Source organism: Geospiza fortis, unplaced genomic scaffold (genome assembly GCF_000277835.1).
Source record: "Geospiza fortis unplaced genomic scaffold, GeoFor_1.0 scaffold104, whole genome shotgun sequence".
NCBI lineage: Eukaryota > Metazoa > Chordata > Aves > Passeriformes > Thraupidae > Geospiza > Geospiza fortis.
This window is the reverse complement of record NW_005054325.1, coordinates 4,787,971-4,796,501: the sequence shown is the minus strand read 5'-3', so window position 1 is coordinate 4,796,501 and position 8,531 is coordinate 4,787,971. Positions and strand designations below refer to the sequence as shown.

The 8,531-nt window shown below is 36.6% G+C and overlaps 1 protein-coding gene across 2 annotated transcripts in view; it reads left to right on the top strand.

Annotated features, from left to right (window-relative positions):
• The first annotated feature begins 273 nt into the window (after window positions 1-273).
• Window positions 274-8,531, top strand: part of RANBP9 (RAN binding protein 9) — a 29,808-nt gene continuing 21,550 nt past the window's right edge. For both annotated transcript variants that reach the window (XM_031057001.1, XM_031057000.1), the window contains exon 1: window positions 274-381. The gene's annotated coding sequence lies outside the window, so the exon portion shown is untranslated. The remainder of the gene's footprint in view (window positions 382-8,531) is intronic.

The following is an 8,531-nucleotide window of genomic DNA, read 5'->3' as shown; positions in this document are numbered from 1 at the left end:
TCCTGGTTTCCCTTTAAATAATTGGAGGAGGACCTATTTGGATTACTATATCCAGGACTTCTTTTAGCATCCTTGGTTGCAATACAGGTGCTTACAGTATTTGAAACAAAATACTCCAGCATAAAAATCAGGTTGATAAGAATATTGTATGTTGTTTGCTCATTGCATAAGTCTTTTGGTTTGAGTAGTTGGCCTGCATAGCTTTGAGTCACCTTCTGCAATTAACTAAAGTACATTTTTTGTGTGTTTTGAATGCTCTTGTTTTTCAGGTCATGGAAAAACTCCAAAAGATGCTGCTTCTGTTCGAGCTACACATCCTATACCTGCAGCCTGTGGCATATATTATTTCGAAGTTAAAATTGTCAGTAAGGGAAGAGATGGGTAAGCAGAGTGCATTATGAATTAATTGTTTCTTGAAATACTGCCTTATATCATCTTTCAGTCAACAGATGTTTTCAGTATCAAAAATTATTTTCCTATTTTACTACTTTATATAGCTTGATTCCTTATTGTTGAGAAATTGCACTCTTATATTTGATTCTTTTAAGAGAACTGATTGTGGTATTTATTGTCCACAAATCAGTGTACAATAAATATCAAAACATCATCTCATTTCTTCTTGACAAGAAAAGTTAGGGTTTGAATGACCAGATTGACCCTGCTCTTACCTCTAAAGGTGCTGGGTTTGGGCTATATGGATTTACACACTTTGATGTAATTTTTAGGGTGTGTAGCAGACCAACTTATTTCCTCAGTGTGATCTTTTCATGGATGTCATATCAATTTTGAAACAGAAAGTTATTCTTAAGGCTACTTGTTGATGAACAGTAATAAGAATAAAGGGAATATTCTGAATAAGTGCCTGGGAATTTATCACCCTATGGAAAGAACAAGAATTGATGAGTAAGAAGCTGCTGCTTCCCATAATCCATCTGAATTATGAATCTGTTGAAGCACAAGTGATACATGCTTTTAAGTCTGCTGAGGCAGATAGAATCTCACCTGGGAAAGTCTTGAAGTGCTAATGAAATCTTTGCTGAAGCACTTTAGTTCCTTTTCATCTTTCACTGCTTTTGGTAGAGGATGTGTGTTAATTCTGATGCACTGTAGGACTGCTTTCTAATGTGCTGTAGTACATTCTCTGGTTCTGCTTCAAGGTTGTAGTCAGGACTGGCTGTCCCTGTTCTAGGTACTGTACAAGCATATTACAGGTGCTTATGCCCTGGTGTGACAGTAAATCTTGAGAGAAGAACCATGGATGAAATTCAGTGCCTTTGTCTTTTCTTTGTCTTGCTGCAGTTTGTTTCTTTCATTTTCCCAGAGTCCTGTAAGCCCTCTGTTAAGTCAGAAACAGTATTCAAACTTCTTTGTTTTCCTTATAGTATTGCGTAGTGATATTTTGAAAGAATATCCTTTCAGTAGTGCTGCAGCTTTGTAGGGGCATTTATGAGTTTGTTGTTATTTCTGTTCTCAAAAGTTATCCCTGGGAGAGTTCTTTGCTGTGAAAAGCTTACAGCCATAGTTACTTTTGTTACACTGTGAAGACCTAATTATTTTTAAATTGAGGTGGTAGAAATTAGCTTTTCAAGTTGCATTCTGCTACCGATTTTAGGAACACCTGTATTTTGGGGTGTGGGGGGGGAGGTTTCTTGGTTTTTTGGTTTTTGGGGTATTTTTAATTTTAGGAACATTTTTTAAAAAATTATCCTGCTGCTTGCTGTGGGTTAAGGAGAAGTTCTTATTGTGACTTGCTAGTGGTGTGTCTCTTCTTGAAATAGTTTTCTGCCTCCTTAGTTTGGAAGGTAGCTTTTTTGAAGTGATGGATTTCAAAAAGTGTCCACATATGTGGGTGTGTCATTTTACATAGCTTCTCTAACACTTCACTGTAGATCCTTTGTGTTGGATTTTAATAATTTCAAATTCAGTAAGGCAACCCTGCAAAAGTGGGAAGACATCACTGAGTAAAGTTTTTCAAGTTTTTTTGTATTTAAGTGGTTACTTGTGAGATGTACATAGCTATGACTTGCAAAGTTGCCTGCTGAGATTGCATAAAAAATGGAGGGGTACTTTTTTCAGTTAATACTGGCTCATCCTTGCTTCAGCCTTGTGAACTTCATTTAGTGTCACTTTATGAAACATTAGCTGCATAATGAGCTGAGATGTGAATTTTTTTCATTGTGTCGGATAGTATGGTAGCTGGGAAATACTGTACACACAGCTAAAGCCAAATGCTGCTTGGCTGATAAAGACCAGGAGTCAACATGTGGCACCTCACTGGATGTTAAATGTGTATCTCTAGACCCTGTTCTCAGGTCTAGGTGGTCTTTGGTGAGATGCAGGATGAATCTCTTACAGTTCAGTGTTACCTTGCATTCAAACTAATAAATTTTTCCATAATAAGTAAACTGGGGAATTTAATGCAGAGAAATAGGACTATAGAAACCAGTTTCTGTCAGTTTGGATTTATTAGTTCTTTTTCACTGCCTGCTGTGTTTCACCTGGCTTGCTCCAGGTACATTTTTGCCATTTTTTTTTTCTTTTTGTTATCTAGTAATGGGAACAGAGTTCAGGAGGACCATATCTGTAGAAGACCAGCATGTAACTAATTGGGTCAATTAGCTAAAATGCCTTACTTGCAAAATCAAGTGTTCTCAAGGTGTTAGCCTAGCTGTGGCAGCAGCAGAGCTGTATTTTACCATACTGTTTAAAGTAAATCCTAGACTATCTGAGACAACTGAGATACCTATCTGTAAGCTGAAGTACAGCTTGCAGCTTGCATAAATGTCAGTGGATAATTTTGTGCTGTTTGTTTGGATTCCCTTTGGTAGTAGTCTTTACTACTTCTATTTAATTTTTTAATAAACTCCGTTGAAAGTATTTAGTCCATGTACCGTATTATAGGAGTATATCTAAGAGCCTTCTTGCTTGTGTGCTCTACTTAGCATGACTTGCCTGAAATAATCAAAAACCCTTTACTAAAAACCTGCTGTAGGAGATCTATTTTTCATACTACTGTAGTACTTGAAGGTGCTGCTTCTGGAATCTAATCTTGCATATCTGAAAGTAGCAGGGCAAAAATGATTCTTCTTTGAAGAAGCACAGCTCTTTTTTGTTTAGGGTGTGGATGTAGCATGTCTTCTTGTGGCTGTGTTTGAGCACAGAGTTGGTTTTGTCACTCTAATGACCTAGGTCATTAAATTCTTTAATGTATCTAGGTGAGTAACTGGCTTGAGTAGAAATTTGAAGGTGTGTAATATGTTAATTTTGCAGAAGTTCATGACCAACTTTGAGAACATTATGAACACACTGAAGAAAGTGTGAAAAAACCAGCTTTACTAGGAAGGAAGAACTGGATATGGGAATTGGTCTTGCAGAGCAGATGAGCAGCAAAGTTGCTTTTTGATACCTCCATGTGGTGTAATAGGGTCAGTAACTGATGGTACTGGATGAGAAAAAGGGAAGTGAGAATTAAGTTCAGTAGAAGTAGTAAGGTTGAAATATCATTCTAACAAAATCCGTCTTGGTATTTGTAGAGTGTTTGACACAAGGAGTCCTGATGTGCTGCTACAGTACAGATACATGAAATAATTACTCTAGATATTTTTGAATTCTTGCTGAAAGTTCTAACCAACTGTCGTATTGCTTTGTAAATATTTCCTGTTGTTCTTTATTTTTTCTTTCTTAGTTTCATGTTGTCTTTTGTAGCCTAAGGGCTTCTATTTATATATATTCTCTCCTTTTATACTCTCTTTGGCTTTGCTTTGTTTGGCTCATGTGGAACATTGTGGATGGTTATGTGAGTAACAGTAGAAGGGTAATGGGTGTATGGGGAACAGTACCAAGGTGATGATTAGAAAGCATGGTAGGAAGGGGACTATTAACTAACAGTAAGTTATGTCTGCATCTCTGTTGAAATGTCCAGTTAACTTAAAAATAAATAAAAAATTTTGGCCAGGAGAAGAAGCAGTCTCTGAACACTCATTGAGTTGGTGTCCCTTTTCCCAGTTCGTGACTGTTTGTATCAGCTTCATGGTAAATCTGATTGGATAACTTATTTTCCAAAAGCTGACCTCCAGAGTGAGATTGTTCTCATTCATTTTCCCCCAGTATGGCTGCTTGTATCATTTCATGAGTAGTTATGACAGCAAAAGAGGGTGAAACTAGGAGCAGAAAGCAAAATGTGAAACAAAGGGCCTGGGAATGCTACTTTTGGTCATGGTGTAGCTTATATCCATTAATTTTAGTTTAAATACAGCCTTTTGGCTTTTTAAATCTTTCACCAGGAGAGACATGTTCTTTCCCAGAGAAAATGAACTTCTGGGAACAATAATTTTATCTTCCATGTCTTGAATTTCTGTCCATTCTTACTCATTGATTTGTAAATACAATTAATAAGAATGAGCAAAAAATGGTAGTAATAGCATGTACTTCTAGACAGTCTTCAGTGCTTTTAGAACAGTTGAGGAAGATGTATGCTTAAAATGCAAAATCATAGAATCACAGAATGCTTTGGGTTGGAAGGGACTTTAAAGATCATCCTGTTCCAACCCCACTGCCAAGGGCAGGCACACCTTCCACTAGATCAGGTTGTTCAACACTCCATCCAACCTGGCCTGGAGCATTGCTGATTTTTTTTAAAAGAAGAATAAAAACAAGGATTGGGAGTGGTTAGCCATCCAGAAGAATTGATGAAAACTAAGTTTAGAAAGGCTGTATCCTTTTAGCAAATAGCACTGAGCTTGCACTTGTGTGAGCAGGGTTGTTTAGTCTGTGGTGCGGTGGTGCTGATGCAGATCTTCATGGCCAGCCTTTATAGCACCATGTGTAAGTTCTGCTAAATATAGTGCTCTAAAATTTTAGTACAGCAATTCATGCAAGTAATCAGTATATTTTTGGTAAAGCAGTGTTAATAAGGCTTTAAACACTTGTTACACTATGGCTGGTTTTTAACGCTGGGTATACAATCAGTCATCTGTTGTTTTGGCAGTATCTTGTGTAGTATGTGTTGTGTATGTGATGAAGTAGGTGGTGAAGTAAAAAAAGGAAAAACTATCCAAAACAAAAATACCATGAGAATTAAGTTTGAGTGTTCATGACACCTATGCCTGCGGCGGAGCCTGAACTGTTTTAGAGTGTTTGAGTCATAAATGCTTTGTTGTCTCCTAGAGGATGTATGTGTAGCTCTTCAAACACAAACTATACTTTTTTTATTACAAGTTGTTTGTGTTGCAGTAAGTTGGCTTTTCCTTTAGCATCCAGTCTACCCATTTTCTTGTTCAACAGAAGCATTAGCCAATAAACAAAATATATAACACTGTCAGTTGCTGATTGGTTTGTATTTGTTTTGTACATTATTAATATATTCTGAAAATTTTATGCAGTCCCAAGACCTGTTTTTATAGTTTTAATATGTCTTCAGCTGGTATTTGTTAAAAGAACAGGCATTTAGTAAAACAACATGCAAAACTTCACTCAGTCTCTACATATAAGTAGGCCTTGCAGAGTACTTGTGTATAGGGTAGAATCTGATAAGGTCTGAAGTATCCTTCCTTCATTAGTGTCTTCATTTGAATTGTAGCAGCTGCAAGAAGAGAACAGGTCATGAATCAGCAAGTGTATCTTTTCTTAAACTGTAGCAGTAATTAATTTTTTACCTGAGTGTATGAGACCAGATATTGGCAGAAATGAACATTAACTAAATGTTTAATAAGATTGATTGAGGTTTGTGTTTACCTGGTCAGAAATATTGGAGCTGTGACAAAAGTTTTCTTTCTTTGATGGTGTATGCTAGAAATTGAAAATTGTAATTTAAAAAGAGTGTTAAGAGAATATGTTTGATTTCTTGGTCTTATCTTCTTGAAAAATCTTTTACTTCTTTCTTCTGAAGTTCATTCACATAAATACAGTGTATAGATGCTAACTTTACTGTAGTCCACATTTACATTATATTATTTTCTTTGTAACTATTCTTTTCTGACAGTATGGGCCCCAAAAAGGCTCTAGTCCTTGGGGACAAGTGTCCCAGGGTGAAATGATGAAACCTCAAAGTGGGAGGGATGTCAGTAAATGAGCCTTCTAGGAACATTGGTAAAGCAATCACAAGCAAAATGTTACAGGAGTAGCAGTTTCGAGCACTATGCAAAATGACTGCGTGATGTATTTTTGGTTTTGCCTCTCTATGCAGAACTGCATTGATCTGAAACCTGAGTTTATCGTGTTCAAAATACTGTTTCCTTGGAAATACTCTGTAAAATTAAACTTGTTTTCAATTTGAAATTAAAGACTCAAACTGTCTGGCATATTTTGAAACATTTAAATAGATTAACATCTCATTTCTTATTGTGATTGTGCAGACAATAAGGATCTTGAATTGGCACATTTCTGCAAAATTTTAATGCAGAGTAACTATATTAAAGATAAACGTAGGTACCTTTTTAATGTGGCTTATTTCTGGCCTCATAGTGTCAGTGAAAGCAGTGTAGAAAACTATAGGAGAACATTATTCAAACTTTTTATGTCATTGCAAGCCAGTTGTGAGGGCCCTATAGAAATTCATTGAGTCTTTAAAGTCCTAAAGATGATGCATTTTTTTTCTCTTTGTCCTCTTTCCAAGGTAGTAACATTATGATAAAGCAAACTCTACTTGGTATATAGCTTATATTTTTTTTCAGTGTTACTTCTGCTTTTCTTAATAATCTATGCATTGAAAACATTAGGGTGTTTTCAGTTGCCTTATTTATGGCTGTAATCTTTTAGTGCTTTGTCTTAGGTTCCCTACAGATAATATGGTAACCTAAGTTTTAATGCTGTATGGTTGAAGTTGCTTCCTTTAAATGGATAACGTGTAGAGAATAAGGCACCACGTTGGTTGCTTACTTTTTGCAACAGCAAAAGAGTTGGTTTTTGAAGCATCATGCAGCAGTTCCCCAGGTTATAATGTCTTCAGTAGCATATGTAGGCACAATGGAAGTCAGAAGAAATTTGACTCTTTGCAGAGATAACAGGTGAAATTTCTGTAGTAGGAAGTCTGTCACATACTATTATGTAAGTATCTGCTAGATTATGTTAGTTGGCTTTATAAATACAGCATGGAATTTTTGTTTTGGTTTTTTTTTTTTACTAGAGAAGTGATTGTTTAGTACTTGAATTTATCTTCAGCCTTTCTGAGTTGTCTGTGGTTTGGTATAGTTTTTGAGATTCCTCTTTATGGAGTGAGCAGGATAGGATATAATTAATCTGAGTTCTGATTTTTATCAGCTTTCATATTGAAAGATCTTCCATATACCTTCAACATAGTGGCTACAAGATCGAATGGAACAGTTATAAATAAAAATCAGAGTTGTGGTTCTTTCTGGGTTTTGTTAATTTCTTGATCTTTTAGCATCTGAAGTTCTGTACCATCTCTTACTGCTGTTTGTTCCTTCTCTTTGGCTCTGGATGTTTTTATTTCTCAAAATTAATCTATTCAGGCATCCAAGTAGAAACTTAAGGCTCCAGCAAAAATGTAAATTTAGTTCTTTGACTAGAAAGATACTTGAGGAGAAAATAGTTATTGTGAGCTTTTTGCTTCTTAAACATTTCTCTGCAGAGAAGCCTAGGCTTTTCAGTATGTGTTACAGGAAAAAAGTAGGTATCATAAGGCCTCTTTTTTTTGACGTTTTCTCTTTTGCTTTGTGGTAAAAAAAAAAAAGAATCTTCAGCGAATTTTAATTTCTGTAGTTTTCTGGTGTTCCTAAAGTTTCTGTATGACTTGTGAAATGTAGACTAGAAAATGTGCAGAGACACTAAAATGGTAACCTATATCTTAATTGAACTGGATTGGAACAAGAATAAATACAATTTGAAGTAAAAAAAAAGTCTTTGTAAAATACACTTGCTTTCTTGGTCCTTAATACCAATTTGTCTGTACTTTAAATTGCTTTCCAGCTACATTCTCTAATTTCAGACTCTCATGGGTTGATTTCATGTCTTCCATGAGTGGTTGTTTGTTATTTTTTGAGATCCTGTAAGAGCTGAGCATGTTAATGAGGTGATCAGTAGCAGCCAGTGGGACTGAAATTGCTCAAAAGAGGGGTTGCTTAATAAAACAGGCACCAGGCCACTTGGTGCCATTTGCCTGGGTAAATGATCCTCCCACTGCAACAGCCAGGGACATGTCTGGGTAGGGAGCTGAGGTGGAGGGACAGTCCTCAGGTACTAAAGGAGGCAGCATCAGAACCACACCACTGTTCACCCTCTCTGGTCTCTGAAGCCACAAAGCTGTGTCCATTTTTGGAAGGTGCTACAGGATGGACTGAGCATGCTTCTTCATGGTGCTGACACTTCCACTTGCCAAGGACAGCTCTTATGGCCAACACAGCTGCAGACAGGAAGGACAGGTCCACTTGGGTCTCCTAGACCAAACCTCTTAATGTGACAGGACAGCATCATGAGTTGACTTAGAACATTCTTGGCCTGCATTGCACCTGGGCTGCTTGTTGTGCTGCCCATCATTTTTGTCATAAGCTAAGGGAGGAAAACTTAAATACGTA